Source organism: Macrotis lagotis, chromosome 4 (assembly GCF_037893015.1).
Source record: "Macrotis lagotis isolate mMagLag1 chromosome 4, bilby.v1.9.chrom.fasta, whole genome shotgun sequence".
Taxonomy (NCBI): Eukaryota; Metazoa; Chordata; class Mammalia; order Peramelemorphia; family Peramelidae; genus Macrotis; species Macrotis lagotis.
The window spans coordinates 232,778,565-232,804,200 of NC_133661.1; positions in this window are offsets into that span (position 1 = coordinate 232,778,565).

Here is a 25,636-nt window from a genome sequence, read left to right on the forward strand (position 1 = left end):
TTCATACAGTTCCACATCAAAATTCCTGTACGCTTGTTATTTTTTCTTATTGAATTTAGTTATATCCCTTTATTGATGGCACACATCTTAGGTTGATCTCTTTCTCCCCGCTATATCAGGAATGACTTAGGTCAGGAATTGGATCTCTAGTGAGGAGATCCTTACAGTGTTAGGACTTCTTTTTTTTCTGTAGATGAAGATAACTTTCTACTTTACTCCTTAGAGGGCATATACACAAGGTCTATTAATCACTTTTGTCATCATTCCCAATAGTAAACTTGACAAAGTGGTCATTAAGTGAAATGTTAGTACTAAAATAAAAAGTAAAATAGTGTGTATTACATTAAAGTTAAAGTATACAAATTGGTCATCTGCATTGCCAATCATGTCTTTCATAGGCCCTCCTGATGTTTGTTTCATCTCTTCTTTGGTATCATTCTATTTGACACAATTCCCCAGGAAAAAAAGTCTGATGAAACAAACATGCCTGTGAATTTCACATTCAATTTAGGGATGTCTTTACTCACACGTCACAAATCAAGGAAGTAAGTATGATATTTAGGGAAATCTCCTTACCTAATAAACCACAGCTTGTCTAAAGGTATCATTAATGTCATGGTTAGTGATCAGAAGTCCTTCCTATAATACCAACATTATATATTCCTTCATAAACCAAGAAGATCAAATAGTTTGTAGGTGAGGAGGAACATTAGCCACAATCTCAATGGAATCATCGTATTTCTTTTGGTTATCTCCCCTCAAAAACAGAGGAGCATAAGAAGAAGTAGAGATGTTGATACACTTAATAAAACTCTTTAACTAAGACCCAGACTTTTTTAAGGTAATAAAGATCCTAGTAGATTCAGTTATATTCTTAGCCTCAGAATTTCCCCTTTCAATAATGGTGAGATCATTTTCTTTTTATTGAGTTAAAGACAAGTGATTTTCCCATGCTCAGTGTCCTTGAAATTGTGTTAGAAAAGGGTGGAATCCTATTGAGGAAAATGAAAAAATCATTGATGACCAGAACATCTGCTCAGTCTGAAGTGAATGCAGCCCTAGTGACCAGGTATAAATATAACTTTGTAAAATAACTATTTTTGAAGACCTTACTGGGATAAAAATACAGAAATGAAAAGGAGATTGAATATTGATCACATAGGAATGAGGAGAATAAGGAGAGAGCAAGACTACAACAATCTACAGAGAAGAGAGCACCAAGAAGAAAAGGAGAGAAAAGGTTTTGACAGTATCAAAAGCTGCAAAGATGTCAGGAAAAGTGGGGATTGAGAAAAGATCATTATATTTGACAAATAATTGATCACTGGTAACTTTGGAGAGAAGAGTTTTATTTGAGTCACGAAATCAGCAGTTGGATGAAGATTAAGAAGAGAATGAGGGAAAGAAAAGAAGACATTTACTGTAGATGGCCCTTTAGAAGATGTTAGCCATGAAAAAAAGTGGGGAGAGAGATAAAGATCATTTCTTTTAAATGAATAAATTAAGGGAAAGGCATTTTGTTTGTTTGTTTTAGGATGGTAGAAAACATAGGTATGTTTTTGGGCAATAAGAAAATATCCAGTAAACAAAGAAAGATTAATGATTAGTGAAAGAATGAGAAAGAAAGAGGTCTCGATCTATTAGTGAAGATGAAGGAGAATAGAATCATTTGCGCATATAGAGGAGTTTTTCTTGGCCAAAGGCCAAGGAGATGAGTCAAAGAAGAAAGACAAGCTTATTGTGTGAGATAGGCATGAAGTCACTTTATGTTCTTGGTAATTAAGTCTTTGCCTCCTGCTCAAGTCAGTCTCCAATCAATTAATATTCATTCATATTCTAAGTGCTAGAGATACAAAGAAAAAAGCAAGAAGAAACCAAATATGCTGCCTGTGCTTTCAAAAAGCTTACATTCTAATTTGGAGATAGCATATAAATAACTACTAGAGATGAGGAGAGAGAATATTCCAGATATGGGGGACAAGCAATGAAAAGCTGCCAAGTTAAGAGAAATTGATTATGTGTCAGTAGCAGCAGGACTACCAGCGTTTCTAGAATGTGGAAAATATTGAAAAGTAGAGACTATGGAAAATGAAACAAAAAGTCTAGAAGGATGTAAAGCATATGCATGTGAAGAACTTTTAAGAATGTTTTCATTATTTTTTAGGTTTTTGCAAGGCAAATGGAGTTAAGTGGCTAACTCAAGGCCACACAGCTAGGTAATTATTAAGTGTCTGAGACCAGATTTGAACTCAGGTACTCCTGACTCCAGGGCAGGTGCTCTATCACTGCACCACCTAGCCACCACTCATTATCTTTTAAGGAAAACAAGAACACAACCTAGCTTTTGCAGCAGGAAGTCTAGTAGATAAATTCTGACCAGCAAGACTATGTAATAAACTTGCCAAGACAGAATTTTTGTTATTTAAAAATTGAAAATTAAGGTATCAATATCATGATGTTAATTTAAAAGCAGTGATATGGTAATAGAAAGGGTTTCAAGGCTAATCTATTCCAATCTTTTTTTTTTAAGCAGATAAGTAAACAGGCATAAGGAGGAACTTGTTCAAGGTCAAATACTATTAAATGTGACATGATTCTATAGGCAATTTTTGTTATTGAGGAAGTGAAATTTGAGTATATTTGGATAGGATGGGATCTAATGCCAACATCCTCTTTTTCTTTTATCTTTAGGATATTCTCTGATGCTGCTCCTACCTGTCATGTCTGCACAGGCTACACCTTCACTTTGAAGAGATAAAAAAAAAAAGGATGGCATCTATCTGCTGAGTTTCTCATTTATATAAATAGAAACTCAAAATCAAGTCTCTACTGAAAAATTGGGATTTGTCCTGAAGACCTTGTTGATGATTTTGACCTTTGTACTAAGTGTAAATTTGTCAATTTATAGGAAAAGGAATTGGAAATAAAATCTAGGACAACTCACAACAGCTTTTTCCACATTTTGGGGTGTTGATATCAACTAACCCTTTCCAAATCTGTGTGATTATGTGTAAATAATTTCAAACTCTTCCTTCTCCTATCCTTGTATACCCTTGGACTTTGGCCAATGAACAGAGCACACATTCACCACCTGCAACTACTTAGGAGTTGTAGCAAATCATCCATTTTTATTAGACATGTCATTCATTTCTTATCTTAATTATGCATTCTATATCAAGCACATTTCAGAAACATTTGTATTTTAAAGTTGTCTTCTGCAAACATTCACATATAAATTAACTATTTTAAAGATAGCATTTTAAATAAATCAGATCCCTTATAATATGTAATAAAATTCACAATACATCATGAAAAATGGAAGCAACATTTTCATCATGTTCTGATCTAGACAATGTATATTTCTGCCTCCCCAATTGTATTCACCTGTTCTCATTGCATGAAATTTTATTTTTGGAATCTTGCAGGATTGTGAAAGAGATTTCAAGTATAGAGATAACTAGGTTCAATTTATGTCTTACATTAAAAGTCTGCCTATTTAGTTATGTTTGGGAAAATTTTAATTATCCTTTCATTACCTTCTCTTTGAGAGTGCTGAGAGGCTTAATATTGTACCCTTTCCTCACTGTGCTTAAAACTAAGTAGTTCTCAGAAAGAATGACAGTGAACAGGCCTTGTGAACAGAATGAGGAAGTATATTTCCATTATTAGCATGGAAAGATCTTAAATTCAAACTGACATGACCCTATAAAAGGGATGGAGGTCACACATGACCCTCAGAGAGTCATAGAATAGAATAGGTGTCAGATTTAGTTTCCAACCATCAAGAGATGCTGAAGAGCTTGTGATAGAAACTACAGTAAAAGGAAACCAGTTATCATAATTAGGTGGGTTTTTCCCAGAGAAAGAACTTGACAGCACTCTCTGAGAGCTGCTTTCCTCCCTCACTTCCGTTCCCCTTGCTTCAATAGTAATCTCCTTCCTTGGATTTATCTTCTTCATCTTAAAAACCAGAGCATTTTCTGCCCCTGTAAGTCATATCCCAGGACTTTACAATTCCATCCCAACTTCCTCAACAATATTCCTTACATAAACAGCTTTCATATCATGTTTGAGTAAGGAATAAAAAATTCTTCAAAGTACATGTGAAACATTCACATAGTACTTTCTTCCCATCTAACTCTCCATTCTGGTGCCTATACTAGAAAGATGAGCTTCTTTATGACTTCTATGGAATTGAGGACAATGTTTTTTTCTCTGGGGAGCACTGAGTAAAGACATCGATTCAGAAGGCCATGAGCTTGAATCTTATCTCGGACACTTGACTCTTACTAGCTGTGTGACCTTGGGCTAGTCACTTAACCCTGATTGCCTCACAACCAGGGCCATCTCCAGTCCTATTGATCCATATCTGGCCACTGGACCCAGATGGCTCCCAAGAGAAAGTGAGGCTAGGATTTTGCAGTTTTCTCTCACTTAAATCCAGGTCATGTGTATATAATGACATCACCTACCTTGATGTCATGAGTTTCAAGAGAGAAGGACAAACTTCATTATCGTTTTTCCTCCCAGAAGTCTACATGATCTCTTGCTGAGGTATGTATATGAGAAGTATTGATATGAAAGCAGATTCCATCTTACCTGGAATTCAACATCCCTTAGTCTGCAGCATTAGAGTAGTGGTTCTTGACCTAGGGCCCCTGAACTTTATTTTTGAGAATTTTAAAAAATATGTTTCACTATAAGACAGCTAGGTGGCATGGTAGATAGAGTACTGGACCTGACAACAAAAAATTCTTCTTGGAGTCAGGAAAAATCTTCCTGAATTCACATCAAACTTGGGACACTAACTTGCTCTTATGACCCTGGGCAGACACACATCTGTTTGTCTTAGTTTTCTCATCCTTAAAATGAGTTGGGGAAGGAAATGACAAACCACTTCAGTATCTTTGCCAAGAACATCACAAATGGTTTATAAAGAGTAGAATAGGACTGAAAAGACTGAACAACATAAACAAATTATAATGTAATTGAGGTTCCTTTGTAATTCTATGGATTTTTTCAATTTAAAAAATATCTTATGAAAGGGTCTAGAAGATTAACCAAATGGCTAGAATTCATGACATAAAAGACTAAGTACCTTTCATTTAGAATTATTGTTAAAAATGGTATCTTAGATTTCCTGAAATAATTTCAATGAATTTGCATATTGGTATTTAGCTACACATTCCTCATTATGTCCCTGCTTTTACAAGTCCTCAACAAATTCTCCCTTCCCTTTTTCAGTGAAATCATTTCTGTTTATTGACTAGGGATTTAGCATTCAACTACATTCAATCAAATAAAGCTTATCAAATCCAATTTGATATTTATAATGTTCAGTCACTTGTACCCCTATCTGAGACATTATTTGTGCACTGCCTTCCTGGTTACTCTAAAGGACAACAAATTAGTATATCCAGATGTGGTTCCTCTGGACTCCCAATATTTTTCTGGTATTTCATTCTATAGTCCTTGGGAGGGTAAGGGGTAATAGTAGATAGCTAAGCTGAAAAATAAAGGAGGGAGAGAAGGAAAGAGGGGGAGGAATGAATGGAGGGAATAAGAAAGACTAAAGCAAAGAGTCTGACCAAAGCAGAAAGTCTCATAACAATAAGGCAACGCAATGAATGCAAGTACAGTGTTGATAAATTGTACCTGAAGGCAACTCAAAACAAATCATTCTAAGAATTACTTTAGAAATGGCAGTATTGCTGGAATAAGTGTATAGTTTCCTAAGAGTAATAATGCTGAAGGACAGCGTGCAGCTCATCATTTAAGATCTGATTTAAGTGATAAAAGTCAAGGTACATTACTTTATAGTTGAATTCCTACACATTTTTCTAGCTTTAGTTTAAAAAAAATGATTTTCTAGTAATTGTTGTGATCTACTTTTTTATAAAGGTATATAGAAGATTTTTTAATGGAAGGAAAAGATTTTCTATCTAAAGCAAATTGATCAAAGAAGTATTTCTTAGGCATCAACTGTATGTCAGGCATCATTGAGAGAACTGACCTTGAAATTGGGAAGAAATAAGTTCAAATCCTGCCCTGGAACATACTTTGTGACCCCAGAGAAGTTACTTAATTATTCAAGCTATTTGGAAATTCTTTAAACTGTAAATTGCAGACTTTTATACCTTGGAAGAAGAAATGAAATTTCCTCACTAAAAGAACCTTCTATCACTAAAATATAGGTTCAATTCTAAAACCAAATTAAAATTAGTCATAGTATATACTAGATATAGGTATAGGATATACTAGCTCTATCAGATGTAGTATATACTTTATAAGCTACAATCTTATTCTAGGAATACTGCTATTTCTAAAAATACTCTTAAAATCATTTGGTTTGAGTTGCCTTCAGGGATAATTTATCCATTATGCACAGGCAATCATTGTTATTACCTTATTGTTAGGAGGCTTTCCACTTTGATCAGACACATTTTCTCTGTCCTTCCCTTCATTTATACTATATATCAGGTATAGCATACACACCAAACACACACACACACACACACACACACACACACACACAAACATACACACAAATATACAATATATAGTATAGAGTAATATTATGCATCTTTAACAAGAAGATTTACAAAAGAACTTGACAATAACTTGAAAACAATAAAACAAAGTTTAAGAACTTTAATAACCACTGTGATTTCAAAGGATAGATTGTGCAACAAACTATCTACTCTTATGATAGATTCACAGAACAGAATGAAACATATTTTGGGGGGTGGGGGGGGAATATGGCCAATATAGAAATCTGTTTGACTTGACCATGCTTATTTGTTACATTTTTTCACCTTTTTCTTCTTTTCAATGTGGGGAAGAAGATGGAAGTGAATATAATTAGATTTTTTAGATGAAAATAATTAAAATTTAATAAAGTCATCTTTGCTCTCATTAAGTAAATACACAAAGGGAATATAAACCAATAAATAAAAGGTATTACACAATAAGGGAAAAGAAGAAATCGAAGCCGAGTAGCATTAAAAATAGAAAGTATTGGAGAAGGCTTCCTGGAGAACATACATATCTGAGCTGAGAGTTGAAGAAGAAAGAATTTCAGGAAGTGGAGGGTGAATTTGTCAAGATGGTGGGGTGGGGTGAGGAGGAGCTGATAAAAATACAACAGGGACAAGAGAACAGCAAGCTGAGATTCTGAATGGATTATACTTTTATTTTGACCTGAATGTAGAATGCATGAAGAGCTATAGTGTGATATAAGGCTGAAAAGGTGAATTGGTATCAGATTATAGAAGGCTTTAAAGGCCAATCTCAGGAATGTTTTATCCTAGCAATAATAAAGGAACATATGGAGATGTTTTTTTCAGTAAAAGAGACATGGCCTGTTATAGAAAGATTATTTTGTAGATATAGAAAGATTGAAATGTAGGGAAAGATTGGAGAAAAGAGTAATTGTTAAGGAGACTATTAGAAAAAGTCAATCAAGAGTTTAGGAGGGAGAAAGGCTTTGCTCCCTGGGGCTGGAGGGGCTGCTCACCAAAGGGGTGGCCTGAGATCTAAAGAATTTCAGCCTCCTGGAGGCAGTCCCAGGGGAACACTGGGCACAACTTGGAGGAAAAGCCAGGGGACTGATACCAAAGTGAGCACTTGAAGACCAGTCCTCAGGGCACACAGCAAGTATGGTGGCCAAGGCAGTCCAGATCCAGAAAACAGAAGCAGGCAGAGCCAATAAGCAGGAGCCCCCAAGGCATGAGCCCATTGAACCTAGAGAGGGGAGTGAAGAGAGACTGCTGATCTCTGCCCCTGAAACAGGATGCTGGGGTTCTGACCACATTCAAATCCTCATCTCAGTCTAAGCGCCCCATAGAACAGCACACCCCGCCCCACCTCAGCCAGGTGGCAGAGGTGGGTGCTTATGGTCATTCACAGACCAGCAGGGAAGACAGAGCCTCACACACTGAGATCCTTGTGTGAGTGTTCCAAAAGCTCAGGAAGCACCCCCAAAAATGGTTTAGGCTGGGAAAATGAGCAAGCAAAGAAAAACAGGAACACCATTGAGAAATATTTTGCCTGTGAGCCCAAGAAGGATCAAAATCCTTAGTATGAAGATGAGGAAACACAAGGTCCTGCATCTAAAGACTCTATGAAAAACAGAAATTGGGTTCAGGCTATGACAGAGCTCAAAAAGACTTTGAAAATCAAATGACGGAGTTAGAAGAAAAACTGGGAAAAGAAATGAGAGAGATGAAAGAAAAACATGAAAATGAAGTCAGCAGCTTAGTCAAGGTGATCCAAAAAAATGCTGAAGAAAATAGCATGCTAAAAACCAGCTCAGGTCAAATGGATAAAACAGTTCAAAAAGTTATTGAGGAGAAGAAGGCTTTAAAAAGCAGAATTGGCCAGATGGAAAAAGAGATAAGAAAACTCTCTGAGGAAAACAAATCCTTCAGACAAAGAATAGAATTCAGGGAGATTGATGAATTTACCAGAAATCAGGAATCAATACTTCAAAAGCAAAACAATGAAAAATTAGAAGAAAATGTGAAAGATCTCATTGAAAAAACAACTGATATAGAAAACAGATTTAGGAAAGATAATTTAAAAATTATTGGAATATCTGAAAGTCATGATCAGGAAAAGAGCCTTGACATCATTTTCAAAGAATTACTACAGGAAAATTGCCCTGATAGCCTAGAAGCAAGGGGCAAAATAGAAATGGAGAGAATCCACTAATCCCTCTGAGAAAGAGATCCTAAAAAACCAACCCCTAGGAATATTATAGCCAAATTCCAGAACTCCCAAGTCAAAGAGAAAATAATACAAGCAGGAGAAGGACAGAATTTAAATACAGTGGAGCTGCAATCAGGATTTCACAGGATTTAGCAGCAACTGCATTAAAAGCTCGTAGGGCTTGGAATATAATATACCAGAAAGCAAAAGAGTTTAGAATGCAAACAAAAATCAACTACCCAGAAAAAAATGAATGTCCTCTTCCAGGGAAAAAGATGGACTTTCAATGAACCATGGTTAATTTCAAATGTTCCTGTTGGAATGGCCAGAGCTGAATAGAAGGTTTGATCTTCAGATACAGGAATAGAGATTGGAGGAGAAGGGGAAACTATGAGATACTGAGTGATGATGAAGTGTATGTATTCCTGTATAGAAAAATGACACTGATAATACTCATATGAACCTTCTCAATTAACAGAAAAGATAGAAGGCACTTTTATAAATGAAGCACAGGAGAAAGCTGTATTTTAAGATAAAACATGGTGTAAAAATGGAGTCAATAGAAAAAAGGGAAATGTAATAGGAGAATGAAAAAGGAGAGGAGGAATAGGCCAAGATATTTCATATAATAAGATTTTTCTTCATTACAATGAGCTATTGCAATTATATGGAAGGGGGGTCAGCAAGGGGGAATGAGGGAATCTTTGCTCTCATCAGAGGTGGCTAGGAGAGGAAACTATATATACTCAATGGGGTATAGACATCTGTAGTTAGAAGGAGAGGAGGGGACAGGGGGAAGGGGTGGGGATGTAAATGAAGGAGGAGAGGATGGATCATGGGGGGAGTGTGGTCAGATATAACACATTTTCTTTTTTACTTCATGCAAGGGTCTGGGATTGGATGGCCTATCCAGGACCATAGGGCCAGGTGGATGCTGGCCCTAAGGGGTGGTATGGGGGCTTGGGGCCTCTTGGCCCCAGGGCCAGGGATTTGTCAGCTATGCCACTCAGCTACCCTACAGCAGAGTCAGAGTGAAAGGAGAGAGAAAATATAGTACATGGCAGTGGAGAAATATGAAAGGAGGGAGTTGTGATCAGCAATGTCAACAGTGGAAAAATATGGAAGTAACTTTTGTAATGGACTTATCATAAAGAATGTGATCCACCTCCAACAGAGTTGGTGGTGTTGGAACACAAACTGAAGCACATTTTTAATTATTATTATTTGGTGGGTTGCAGGGCAAATGGGGCTGGCTGGCCTGCCTGGGGCCACATAGCAGAGTGATCATTGGGTGTCTGAGGCTGGATTTGGACCCCAATGCTCCTGGCTCAAGGACCAGTGCTCTGTCCACCACCCAGCTGCCCCTATTATTATCACTATTTTATTTTATTATGGGTCTTTTTTGTCTTTTTATTTTGTATTTTGCAGGGCAATGGGATTGGAGTGGCTTGCATGTTAGTCAGCTGGGTGATTGTTGGGTGTATGGGGCTGGAGATGGGCTCGGATGCTCCTGGCTCCAGGGCTGGTGCTCTGTCCACTGCACCAACTTGCCATACCTACAATTATTACTATTATTATTATTTTAATTTTAATTTTAATTTATTTCTCTCCCCTTTACTTTATTGCTCAAGCAAGTCTATATTTTTTTGGGGGAGGGGGTATTTTGTTTACTCTTAAACAAGAATATTTTATTAATTATAAAAAATAATTTTTACAAAATGAGAATAAATAAATATTAAATAAAAAAGCAACCAAACAAAAAAAGGAGCTTAGGAGGATTTGAAATATGTTGAGAGCAGTGTGTATAGAAAGAAAGGAAATTTAGATGGTGTAGTGAATAAAGTCCTTGGCTTGAAGTCAGGAAGATGCATCCTGAGTTCAAATTTGGCCTCATTTGCAATAGTTTTATGACCTTGGATAAGTCACTTAACCCTATTTTCTTCAGTTTCCTCATCTATGAAATGAGCTGGAAAAGAAAATAACAAACCATTTCAGTATCTAGGCTGAGAAAACCTCAAATGGAGTTACAAAGAAACAGACGTGACTGAACCAGGTGACATATTATACAAAAGAGGACTTGAGAGATTGTGGAGATAGACTAGACAAGGGGAAGCAAATGATTGAATTCTGGAGGTAGAAGGAAGAGTCAGACTGAAGACTGTGAACTTTTGTATTCACATTGTTGTTTCATATGAAGAAAAAGTCTAATTTGTATGCAGACTATTAAATCAATTTAAATAATGTTCAATTCCTACATTTTAAAGAAAATTGTAGCTTGCAAAATATGTCAAAAAGTTTCCTTATAAAGGAGGAAGTCTTACAGGTGCTCCTGTTTGCAAATTTCATTGTATTGATTTATTTTAAACATTGACTATCATAGGATCTCCAAAGATATCAAAGGAAAAAAGAAAAAGTGGAATAATATCTATTTTCTATTTTGTGACATACAGCTGGAAGTGAATTCCTTCAAAGTCAGTCTATACATTTACATATTTTCTATATGCAGTAGGACAAGTGGCAGATAAAAGAACTGACCTAAAATTGATTAAGAAGAGGGGCATAGACTGAATTGATTTTTTTTAAATTGTGCATTTTTCTTGTCTCAATCTGCTCCATGAAAAACTCATTTGAGATATATATATATATATATATATATATATATATATATATATGGATATACTTCTATATACAGTCATATATGTGTGAGTATATATTTTATACATACATGTGCATATATATGTTATAAGTACAAATGCACATGTATGTGTATTATATTTACATACATGATTCTTTTACATAAGCACCCGTATACATCTACATGCACATGTATACACATGTATGCCCATATGAATATATGTGTATATATATATGTACATACATATATATGTATATAAACATGTGTGTATTAAATAATTGTAGACCAAGGAATAAAACAAACTCTGAAGATTCAAAATTATGGGTTATATAAAAGGTGTAGGACTAAGTAGGTTAGACAAACTGTTTCTTTATGCATAATATGGATAATAAGATGGTTATTCTACCATATATCAAACTTTTGGATCATTGAAAGAATGAATAAATTGAAAGGGTTATTTTTTTCACTGAATTGGAAAAAAGAAAAAGAAAAAGAAAAGGCATTTATAAATCTATATTCACTGTAATAAGTATTGGTGATAAAATAAAGTCATCTCTGCTTTCAAGGAACTCATATTTTAATGGAAGAAGAGGAGGAGATCATGCATTTATTTTATTAGGCAGCTTCTATGTGTCAACCACTATAATAAAAACTTTTAAAATATTACAAATTATACATATTATGTCATTTGTTCCCATGTGTGGAATAGACAACCCATGTAAATGCTCCATGGTTGTTAGGCTAAAATAGAAAGTCTATGTTCATACATTGCTTTAATATCATTTCCATGAATCAAAAAAAAAAATCCCAACATGGGCCCTTGGCATCATCAATCCATATATTTATAATCAAGTGAACCTGAGTTTGAATATCACCTTTAGTCTTTATACCTGCATAATCTGTGAAAATTCCATCACTTCCATTTCTAATCTAAAAATGAGGAGATTGGACTTCATGAACTCTGAGTTCTTTTCCAGCTCTAAATTTAGGATCCTCTAATCCTATGGATTTGGAGCTGGCAGATGAAGCACATTTTTTGCGATTAATATGTGTTTTTTCCCCACTCTTCATCCAGTTGCTTTGACATCCTGTTAACACAACCTATGATTTAGTCTACTTTATGTAGAAGAGAAGAATAAATAACTCTCAGAAGACAGTTTCAGTATATAAAGCACAATAAAAGTGCTTTGCAATAATTAAAAAGAAATCATTTTCAATTAAGTTACAGTAATTGGTTCTAGTTGTGATTCATGTGCTAGATAAATATGAACCCTGTTAAAGGAAAATGAATAAATACCCCTTCTGATAAAGGGTAACTTACCATTTTTATTGCTATTAGTGATGCTAAAATGTACATTAACATGTTTAGTATAACAATACCTCCTCTACTATTCACTCCACTTAAATTAGTTTTCCAAGTACATACACTTAGGTTTTATTGAATGTTGATTCTATAATATCTTCTTTTACAGTAACTAAACAATTAAGATATCAAAATGCATTATTTTTAAATGAAAAATTAAATGAGTTCAGATAATGCAAAGGAAGTTAGAGAGGAAAGAAATACTTAGTAAAGGTGTCAAACATAAGCTCATTCCCCATTTCCGTTCCAACACCATTCACTAGTGTGTCCAAACCAGATTAAAATATAATTGAGAAATATTTAACAAAATAAATAAAAAACCCCAAAACATGGATACTATTATATTTTAAATCTAAGTCAATGTGTGACTAAGCAGGGATCCTTAATTTATTGATTACTGGTTAGGGTTGCCAATTGTATTTGACACCACTGCTTTACAGGAAATTTGACAAAAAGAGAGAATAGCCCAGATGAGAGATCCATAAAGTTATTTCAAGTAAACTAAGAAGTTTCTGACTCACTGCGCAGCTGCTTTAAATTTGTAAAATTTTCTTTTGCTTCATCCTCTTCATCTAACCCTGTTTTAGCAGAAATGAAATCAGCTTCCACCTGGGCCTCAGTCACATGTATTATTGACTAAACCATTTTGATCTTGCTTGAAAGATCTGGACATATAGGAATACCTTTTCTGGTGTAATAATCCTTTGATCTGAGAAGCTGATAGTTTATTTCATGACCAATAGCTTTTTTTTTAGATTTCAGAAGTCATACTCATGCACTAATGAGTCAAGAGATTGGTCAACCAAAAAAGCATTTTTAAAGCATTTTTGTGGTAACATTGCATTATGGAGCTGACAGTTTTGTGAGGAAGCCAATGAAAGGCTATTCTAACCTGGCTCTTCTCAGGCACTTTAGAACTGCATGAGACAAAATACATGGAAAAATCTGAAAACTTCCTTCCAAAGATGCTTGTGGGTGCTTCAAGAAGGTTGCCAACATCTGTTAGAGAAATTTCCAGTTCCTCTCCTTTTAAAGAGGAAATAAATTGTAGGAACTCTGAACAGTTTCCAAACTCCCTTCCCTTCCCTTCCCTTCCCTTCCCTTCCCTTCCCTTCCCTTCCCTTCCCTTTCCTTCCCTTTCCTTCGCTTCCTTTCCCTCACCTTCCCTTCCCTCCCCTCCCCACTCCTTCCCTCCCCTCCCCTCCCTTCCCCTCCCCTCCCCACTCATCCCCTCCCCTTCCCTTCCCTTCCCTAAATTCCTTTTTCCTATTTTCTAGCCAAAACTTGTCATTTTTATTTCAGGGTTTCATCACCTTTCAATCAATTCCTTTACAACCCAAACAAAATAATATTTTTCTAAAACACAGGTTTTGCACTCAACATGAAAAAAAAAGTTAAAATAGAAAAGTTTTTTGTACATCAAACTCTCCTTATAAAATAAGCTGACAATTATTCTCCATATCTAACCATAAAAATATGCTTTAAGCAACACCTTTCCATTACTCTAATTTGAATGTTTTAGTTAGTCATTAGCTAAAGTTTTCGGAAAAACCTTTAAGCTAGCCAGATTTTAATCAACTTTATGGTCCAAGCTGGACACAAAAAGATATGCTGGATTGAAGCCCAAACAACTGGTAATTTTCATTCCAAAATCTGATTTGGATTGGCATTTGGGTTAGATAAATTCTTATTTGTCAACTAATTGATATTGGCTTCATTTAAATTTTGCTATTATATAGCTGCTATATTAACTTTTGAGAGCTAGTAGGAGGTATACATCCATTTTAGATAAAGATCATTTGGGGGCCAATGCAGATTCTTGTTCATATTCTTATACCTCTGAACAGGTGGCTCCCGTGTTTAAAATTCGTTCACTTTCTATCTTATCACCCTTTAGGGATCCATAGTTTAATTCAAAGCACTTCTCAGGGTCTACCAACACTTTCCCTGGTATCCTTAGTCTTTAGTTCTCTCCTTGAAATGACTTTATATGACTAAATTCTTTATTTTTTGCCAGATTAGAATATATAATTAAAATACTTTGCAAAACTTGGAGTTGTGATTTTCAAAATTTCTGCTCTCAGGACTTTACATTTTTAAAATACTTTGAGAGAACTTTATACTCTTACACACTTTGGGAGGACATTCCAAAGGTCTTTCTCTTGTATCTCTTTAGTCTGTCATTATTTACTATATTAAAAAATTTTAAAACTCAGTAATAATTTGCAAATAGTTTTGATGCTCAGAAGCTCTTGAAAGGTTCTCAGGTTACACTGTGAAAATTTTCAAAACATGATACAAATATATTTCATATTATTATTCTAATTATTATTATCACTATCAAACCTGACTTCAGATATGTGCTAACCTTGTGGCCCAGGACAAATCACTTCACCTTCTTTGTCTTGGTTTCTATCTCTATAAAATAATCTAGAGAAGGAAATGGCAAACTAGTCCAGTATTTTTGACAAGAAAATTCCAAATGGGGTTACAAAGAGTTGGACAACCAAAACAGAGAATCAGCAAAATGCACGCATTGCATTTCTCTCAAAAGAAATATTTCTTGAAATTTTATTAAGGGAAAGCATGGTTTCTTTTGAAATCTTTATTCCTAGTACATAAAGAAATATTTCTTGAAATTTTATTAAGGTAAAGCATGATTTCTTTTGAAATCTTTATTCCTAGTATCTAGCACAATATTTTGAATATAGTAGGCATTTAATAAATGCTTATTTTATATAATGCACATTCAGAAAAGACTATTTAATAACAACTATCACAGATGATAGTACATATTAAGGGGAAAAAAGTGATATACCTTATTTGTGAAACCAGATCCAACTTTAATTAGACATCAGCAGAGAGGATTCTTCTTCAGAGTATTAGACAATTGAACTCCATAAAATAAATTATAATGTCAAGAGGTTAAGCTACAATTAAAATATTATTTCCATCTTCTCTTACCTATATCTTTTTAATATGCAATTATTTTCACCTTGTCTCCTCATTTGACTTTAAGTTCCTTGAGAGAAGGAACTGTCATTCACCTCTATTTGCATCCTTAAATGCTTGGTATAATACTTGGCACATAGTCAGCACTTAATGAATATTTATTGCCTGGTTGACAGTGAGATTGTTGTCCTGTTGGTTGGGCTCCAGGAATGTCATATGGTCTATGGTTTTGTACTAGAGAGCTCATCAAAATATAATCAGTGGAGTATTTTTAAAGACTTGTAATAAAAATCACAATCTTCCAAAGTAAGTATTTAAATGATTTGTGCTAATGTATGCCTAATACATAAGGCAGATTTCTTGACCTTTTGGAATCAGCGGAGCAAGGTGATGAATAGTGTGTGAAATGAAATGTCCTTACAAAATGCACAGAGTTAAGGCAGTGCTCTATCAGGCTCAAGTTGAGATGTTATACTAAGTTTAGGAAGTATCTAATTAATATCTAATACAAGTCCCCTGAATTTCAGAGCCTAAATGTGAGCAGAAAATTATCCCTTAAATGAACTGTTTTATTTCTAGCATATTTTTCTTATCTCTTCTCACTGTCCATAGAGATAAAATCATTTGTTCTATACAGAAATCAAGGGTAACACTGAAGAAATGAAGTGAATGATTTAGTCAAGAAAAGAAAGAAGGAAGGAAGGAAGGAAGGAAGGAAGGAAGGAAGGAAGGGAGGGAGGGAGGGAGGGAAAGATTTCAATATACCATGGAGAGGGACAAGAGTCAAACAAGATGCAGATTATTTTTCCTTTGATCTAATATTTAAATCATTCCTTCATTCTTTGCATCTCATTGGAAAACTGAACTCCATATTGAGCATTGTTGTTTTTTTTTGTCAAGATATTATTAAATGAAAAGTGGTTGTAATTTGAGAACTAGCAAGGTGTTCTAATCACAGCCTGAAATATCTCAACTCTGAAATGTGGAAGATCCTTTTATCACCCCCCCACCCACACCCCATCAATGGTCAGAGGTAGCAGCACTGATTTAACACTTCAATCAGATAAAATAAATTAAAGAAATGGAGGAGCAACTAAGATCTGAAGAAAAAGCTGAAAAAACTAAAAGTATTCAAAATCTTCACTTAAGACCAATTCCAGAAATTGTACCTAGAAAGAAACAACAATAGATATATGTCACATTATTATGAAAAAGAATTGGTTCAGAGTATTCATAGCAGCCCTTTTTGTAGTGGGAAAGAATTGGAAATTGATGTCCATCAATTGGGGAATGACTAAACAAGTTAGTAGAACGTGAATACCATGGAATACTATTGCTCTATAAGAAACCATAAATGGTAGCACTCTAGAGAAGCATGTAGTGACTTAAGGGATCCGATACCAAGCAAAAGGAGTAGAACCAAGAGAACATTGAACACACCAATGTCATCATGAGATGAACAACTTTAATGGGAGCAACTCCTCTTAGCACTTCAGAAAGCTTATACTCTTCCCATCCAGAAGAAAACAAAACAAAACAAAACATACACACACACACACACACACACACACACACACACACACACACACACACGCACACACACACACACACACACACACACATATACAGCCTTCAGAATCTGATGAACACTTTATAGAAATTATCTCTTATGTATCTCTGTCCTTTAATCCTAATTCCTCATACTTAAAATAACTATTCTGTAAACACGTTTATCAAAATATGCATGTACAATGCTGACCTGACTGTTTACCATTGAGGGGAAGGGATTGGAAAGGGAGGGTAGAAGGAAATTTTGTAACTTAAAATATACATGTGCACATGGATGACAAATAAAAAAAAGAAAAGGAGTTGGGGATACTTAGAATGGAATTTTGAAAAGGACTTTTGAGCATAACAATTATGAAAAATTGGATAATTATTTTTAAAGATAGCATTTGCCAACTATAAGGAACAGATTGCTTCTCCAACAATACTTTGACAAAGGTATAAAATTATTTCATCATTTTCATATAATAGTATTGGCAACAGTCATTTTAAATTATAAGACAATAAGAGTTTTTTAGCAAATGATCCCTAGTATAGACATCAAACACCTCTAAGAATCAATATGAGAAAACTTCTAAAGACCCACAGAAAAACATTAGAATTTTATGTCAATATGAAGGTGGCATGCACAGGAGAAAATTTAAATTCTATGTTTCCAAGTTAAAGAGACACAAAAAGTGAGAATGGAATAAAAAAAGAGAAAAACATATAGAGCTTTATTCCTATAATTAGAAATTGAAAACAGAAGTTAAAAAGATAAGGATTTGGCCAAAGTATTACAATGAAAAAAAAAAACAATGCAAAACATTGCTGTAGTGATCAAAAAGAAAAAAAAAGAAAAAGAAAAAAGAAAGAAATCAGCAGAGAAAGAGTACTTCCAAAGAAGGAAAATTTGGCAAATGTGTAGTCATCTCCATGACCATAAAATAAAATGTCTTACTTAACAAAAGTATTATTTGCATCAATCAAGGAATACAACACTTGCAAACTTTTGATATAACAACTGTTGTAATATCTGATAAAAGCCATTATGACTGATTCAAATGTTTCACAGTAATTCAAGTGAATTATTTGCAAAACATTTTACCAAGTTCTTTAGGAGATAAACAACCACAATTTTTTGTTAAAATTTGATTGATGCACTTTGTGTTTCTATCATCTATATTTACCATTCCATCCTTATATCTCTCTAAGAGTATTATTCCATATAACAAAGAATACCAATGTATGGAATTATGGAGTAGATTGGGGGAGAGAGGGGACTGGTGAAATTCATCAAATATTTAAAAGAGTCTGGCATTTGTAGTCAATCTTCCAAATTTATGGGTACTGATCTTTGCAAAGGTTTGCGTGTGTGTGTGTGTGTGTGTGTGTGTGTGTGTGTGTGAGCGTTTCTGTATGCATGTTTGTGTATATATGTATATGGTCTCATGTATCTCTTCTTGGAGTTCATTTTTTTCCATAGAATTCAATTTTGTTTATTGCAGTGTTCTTTCTATTTGTAGTTATTTTGTAAAATTTTCCTAGTTCTCCTTATGCTACTTTATGTGCATTCATAAGTCTTCCTTTGCTTCTCTGCATTCACCACATTTATGATATTTTACATATGCAAATACTCAAATGGGTCCATGATCTTGTTTACTTGATAGATCCTTCCAGCAATACGTGGCATCACCCATCTATTCTTTACCATCCTATATGACTTTCACCTATGTTCCCAAAAAATGCTTACCAGAATTCATACAATATGCTAGAGGTTCTCTTATTTTGTTCTTCTGATATCATGAGAGGTATTCTGTCATCTTTTGTTCTCATAATGCAACCAACCCTTCTCTTTCTGTCATACAATTTATTGATTACATTTTTATTCTTCTTCTTAAAGTGATGTTTCATCACAATATGTTACAGATTACTAATCCCCACCATACACTCTTCCATTGCCCTCCGCAGAATGCTCATCTTTAGTTACCTGGAGGTCTGGGTATTCCAGGATATACTACCAAAAAAAGTAACATAATTTGGTTTTCAGGGAATTTTTTTTTTGCTTTTTATTAAAATTATTATAAAAATATTACTATAAGGGAAACAATGTCATCAAAGTTGCTTGGCAAGTTTTCAAGTCTTCCTCTACTTTTTTTGAACTTTGAACTCAACTCAATACTGTATGTCCTAGATATAGATACATCTGGACATTAAATATTTAGAGAGTCTTAACCTAATATTCATAAACTTTAAAAAAGTATAATGAAATACTTTTTTTTTTACAACATAATATATTTTCTTTGCAATCCTCTTTTCTGAGTGACCTTTTTTGCCTGTAATTATCTCCCTCTTCACCTCCACATTTTAAACTTGTAATGGAATTACAGATTTTCAAATTTTGTTTCAGACTACAGATTTTAGTTCAAACTTCCTTCAAGTCCAAACTAACAGTCCTTCCTTCTGCAGGAAACCTTTGCTAAATTCTTCTTAATTCTAGTGTTTTCTTTCTGCTGATTATTTGCTATTTGCTGTGTTTATAGTACATATTTGATTTTTTTTATTGTCTTCCAAGTTGTATTGTGAGCTTTGTTTTCATAGGCAGGAAGTGATTTTTGTTTCTATATGAATCCACCCTGCTAATAACTTCTTAACTGGCATATAGTAGAACTTTAATAGTTATTGACTGGGAGACTCATTCTATTTAATAAATTAAAATTATCATTACGAAAAGGGATTCATACTAAGAATTACCAGATTGCTAGAAGAGTACATAACTCACACAGAAACATAGATTAAAAACTCCTCTTTATCAGATTTCATTTGTAAAATATAAGTAAAAAAGGTTTACCTCTGAATGGAGCCCATAACAAAAGGAAGATCCAAGGGTGGAATTATAAAGTCCTGCCCATGGATGATCTCATTATAAAATTAATCAACAATCAACAATATGTTAACAAAGAATTATCAAGCAAATGATTGAATTGTGTGGATTTTCTTGTGATAGACCTAGAATCAGGGCAGAGAAATTCATGATGACAATTCAAGACCAGAGTATTGCCACCAGAAATTTTTTTTAAACTACCTTTAAAAAAAAAACCTGACCTTATTGATTTATAGAGATAAATTTAAGAAATAATAGAAATTCCACAGTACAACCAAAAAAATGTACATCCAAAAGAACTTGCTGATCACAAAACATGGAACAAAACATGACCTACTGTATAAATAATACAACAGGAACTAACTTTCACAGATTGTAAATTTTTTATTTTACAAATGCAGACCCTAAAATATCATGGAGCCCCAATAGATTATTAAAATTGAACCTTAATTCTCAGTTTTAAGTGTTATCCATAATTATCTGTATACAATATCTATCAATCAATAAAAACATAAATAGATTTAATAGATTTTAAGTTTCTTGAAAGAAGAGATAGCCTTTTGTCTCTTTTAGCATCCCTGTTGGAATAGGGCTAACAGTGGGCGGCTAGATGGCACAGTACATAAAGCGCCTGCCCTGAAGTCAGGAGTACCTAGATTCAAATCCAGTCTCAGACACTTAATAATTACCTATGTGTATGGCCTTGGGCAAGCCACTTAACCCCATTTGTCTTGCAAAAACCTAAAAAAAAAAAGAGAGGGAGAGACTAGGGTTAACATATAGGAAGTACTTAATAAATGCTTTTTGAATAAGTAAATGAATGAATGAATGAATGATATCCACAGAGAAAATGCACAAAATCTTGCCTGGATTGAAAAACTTTAAAAAATTCAGAGACTCTACAAAAGAAATCAAATCTATATAGAAATAGGAAGACATTTATATATCCCTTTCATGCCACCTACTAATGGAGTTATACCAAGGATGATTTTAGATAGCCTACTGAAAATAATTTTACTTTAATGGTGGAGGAATTGTGGCTCAGTAGAAAGTAGATTTTCTCTGAAAACAAAGGATCAGGTTTGAATTCTTGATGCTTAATATATATATATATATATATATATATAAAATATGTATATATGACTTTGTAAAAATTGCTTACATTAATGAGCCTCAGATTTAGTGGTAATCACACATAATTTATGAAGCCCCTTATTGATATATCATCTTAATCCTTTCATTCAACTACAAAATAATTATTTTATCTGCCTGTGCAATAATTGTCAGAATATTAATTATAAAAAGAATTTTAACATGACAGCAAACTTATCCTGGGATGCTTACTATGAGAACTTCATCAAATAAGTTGAAAAGAACCATTAACCATTTCATACAGCAAGAATGGGCATATATACAGATATAAATTAAATATTATATATATATATATATATCTACTCATTTGATTATTTGCCTGCAGATATTATGACCTAGTCTAGATATATTTATAATGCTTATTTTTCAAATTTGTCCCAGAGCAAAGCATCAAAACATAGTGTTGGAAATTAAATGAATACTCAAAAATATGTATTGATAGGATACCTGTCATCTGACAATTTCAGTTATCAAGAGTTTTATGGGACTCTTTCTCTCTTTCTCTATGAAGGGATAGTTATAAAGTGAAAATTCAGGAGGATGAGTTGCAAATTACATTGCAAAGTACTGGAATGCAGGAATACACCCTTTGTTTTATTTTTATCTCCACAAATCTTATTACAATGCCACAAAGTTGGTTAACAAGAATTTCTTTTAATTATTATTGACTGTCTGTAGAAAAGTATTCTTTGGGAGCAGGGAATATCATTTGTTTTCTTTTTTAATATGCCCAGAAGAGTAACAAAGTGCCTTGTACATGATTAGATCATTCAATTAGAATAAACAGAATTATAATTTTCTAAGAGCAATGAGGTTCCAAAAAGGGGAATATTTTGAAGGGAAAAAAAGATATTTGCTGATATTTTCCCCTGTAACCCAAAACTCAAGAATGTCAAAGGATTTAATTCCTTCGATTTTTTTTTCATCATACTAAGCCTAATTCAAATGTCAGGCAATTTAGAAGGAAAGCAGAAAGCAGGGAAACAACATTCACAACCAAAAGTTCTGATAAAGGTCTCATTTCTAAAATATATAGAAAACTGCATCAAATTTATAAGATCACACATCATTCCCCAATTGATAAATGGTCAAAAGATGTAAACAAACAGTTTCCAAATGAAGAAATTAAAGCTATATATAATCATATGAAAAAATGCTCCAAATCACTATTGATTAGAGAAATGCAAATTAAAACAACAATGAGTTATCATCTCACACCTGTTAGATTATCCAAGATGAGAAAAAAGGGAAAATGATCAATATTGGAGAGTTGTGGGAGGACTGGAACATTGATTCATTGCTGGTGGAGTTATGAACCTTTCTGGAGAGAAATTCCAAAGAGCAATAAAACTCTTTTATACCCTTTGACACAACAATTCCAGTTCTAAGTTTATGTCAAGAAGAAATTGTAAGAAATGGGAAAAGTCCTACATGTGCAAAATATTCATAGCAGCTATTTTTGTAGTGAAAAGAATTGGAAATTGAGAGAAAGCCCATCAACTGGGGGATGACTAAACAAATTACAGTACATGAATACTATGGAATATTATTATTCTATAAGAAATCATAAATGATCTGACTATAGAGAATGGGATGGAATAGAGCATGGAATGACTTATAGGATCTGATGCTGAGTGAAGTGAGTAGAACCAAGAGAACAATATACACATCAACAGCATTATGACATGAACAACCTTGATGGAGGCAGTTCCTCTTGACAGTTCAGAGAGTGAGGACAACTAAATTTGACTGGTTATGAACTATACTATCCCCAACCAGAGGAAGGAAAAACAAAACAAAACAAAACAAAAAAACAACTATTCTGAATATGAACACTTCATAAAAAATTTATCTCTTATGCATCTCTTTCCCTTAATCCTAATTCCTTATGCCAAAAGTTACTAATTTGTGAATATGTTTAACAAAATATGTATGTAAAATGCTAATTTGATTGCTACATGCGCTGAGGGGAGGGGGAGGGAAGGAAGGGGGGAGGGAAATTATGCAACTGGGAAATAAGCATTTAGAAATAGATGAAAATAAATAAATAAAATTTTTAAAATGTCAGGCTCTCTCTGGTTCTGTTCCTAATCTAGAGTGAAAAATTACCAGAAAATTTCTAAAATAAATCTTTGGTATATCTCTATCAATGGTCTCCGCAAAATACCAGAATCAGGTGACATTACAATTAAGGTAAAATATGGATATCAAGTCTAGAATAGCTTCATCATAAAATAAAGGTGAGATATTAAGACAAACGTCTATGAAAATATATAGAAATAAATGAAACATTCAAATTAATATAATTATTTTGTCCAAATTATTCATCAACAAATGGTTATTGTGCATTATATCACTGACATTAGCCATCATGATAAGAAACATAGTATGCCCCCAATTGATCTCAAGGCCTTTTCTATATATATTTTTAATAATTTAAAATGTTACTAACATTATAGTTTTTTTACTTTCATTTTCACTGTCACTTCTCTCTATCTTTTCCCTTACAAACATATTTATTTATTTATCTTTTTTTAGAGAAATATTTTATTTGTTTTGAATTTTTTTAAGGTTTTTGCAAGGCAAATGGGGTTAAGTGGCTTAGCCAAGGCCACACAGCCAGGTAATTATTAAATGTCTGAGGTAATTATTAAATATCCGGATTTGCACTCAGGTACTCCTGACTCTAGGACTCTATCCACTTCGCCACTAATCACCCCCTTATTTTGAGTTTTACAAATTTTTCCCCTATTCTTGCTTCCCTTCCCCCATTCCCCACAGAAGGCAGTATGCTAGTCTCTACATTGTTTTCATGGTATACACTGATGCAACTCAAATGTAATGAAAAAGAAATCATATCCTTAAGGAAGAAAATTAAAGCATAAGATAGCAAAATTATATAAGAAGACATCATTTTTAAAAAAAAATTAAAGGTAATAGTCTTTGATCTTTGTTCAAACTCCAAAATTCTTTCTCTGGATACAGATGGTATTCTACAATGCAGATGGCCCCAAATTGTCCCTGATCATTGCACTGATGGAATGAGCAAGTCCATCAAGGTTGATCATCATCCCCACGTTGCTGTTAGGGTGTACAATGTTTTTCTGGTTCTGCTCATCTTGCTCAGCATCAGTTCATGCAAACCCTTCCATGCTTCCCTGAATTCCCATCCCTCCTGGTTTCTAATAGAGCAATAGTGTTCCATGATATACATATACCACAGTTTGTTAAGCCATTCCCCAATTGAAGGCCCTTTCTATGTTATCCTTTCATCTTCCCCTCCCACATTTCTTAGCTGAATCTGTTATAGGAAAGAAATAAATCTTTGGTGCCTAGTTATTCAGTGGTATTCAATGTGATGTAATTATTTAAGAAAACAGATAAATTGAATCTATTTTCTCATCTAGGAAAGAGAAAAATAGAGAATTTGAGAATGTAAAAATATTGGAATGTCATAAGATTTTGTGTGGATTATTCAAGTCCCAAACCTTTTTAGTGATAAAGACTAACAACTGAATTCTAGGTAATTGGGACAATTTTCTGAAAATAAGAAGAGAACAAAAGGGAAATGTCATGTTTCCACCTTCACCTAGCTTTTAAAAACTTTCAAGTAGGAATTAAAAAATTTTAAGTTGCTAAGAGACTCTTGGTGACTCAGCAGGCCTTAGGATCCTTTGATGAGATCTGCATTTCTAAAGCAATTGTAGGTGAAGCAGTTCCACTTGAAATCTGTGTCAAGCTAACTTAAAAGAAAAAAATTACCAAAATGAACTAAATTAAACTATTAAGCATCTAAAACTGAAAGTTCCCTCACAATACACAGGTATTAAATAAAATAGTATAAATCTCCATCCCCAAATCCAGAACTCTTGTTAATTCTATGCGTGAAAACAAGAACTGACAGGATTTAGCATTAAATCTCATTTGTTAGTGTAGAAGGAAAGCACTAAAGGATTTGTTCAAGTGCTTGCAAACAATTTTAGGTCAATAAAATATTTGAAGTTTTGTCCTTATAATTTCCATGCCTTTTGAAGGATGAAGAGAGACATTATGAAAGCTATTATTTTGAATTAAACAAGGAATTTTATAAGTTATCATAGAAATAATTAATATTTAATCTTAAAGTTTTATAGATTGAACATGGCAGTCCAATGTAATTCAACAAATATTTGTTTTGGAAGCAACTAGATAGAGGCTCTGGACTTGGCATCAAAAAAAATTGAATTCAGATCCAATCTCAAAAACATATTAACTATCTGGTTCTGAGCAAGTCACTTAACTCAATTTCCTCATCCAGAGCTGTTGTGAGGATCAGATAAGATAATAATTGTAAAGTGCATAGCACCGAGACTGATACATAGTGAGCACTATCTAAATGGTAGTTGCTATTATTTCA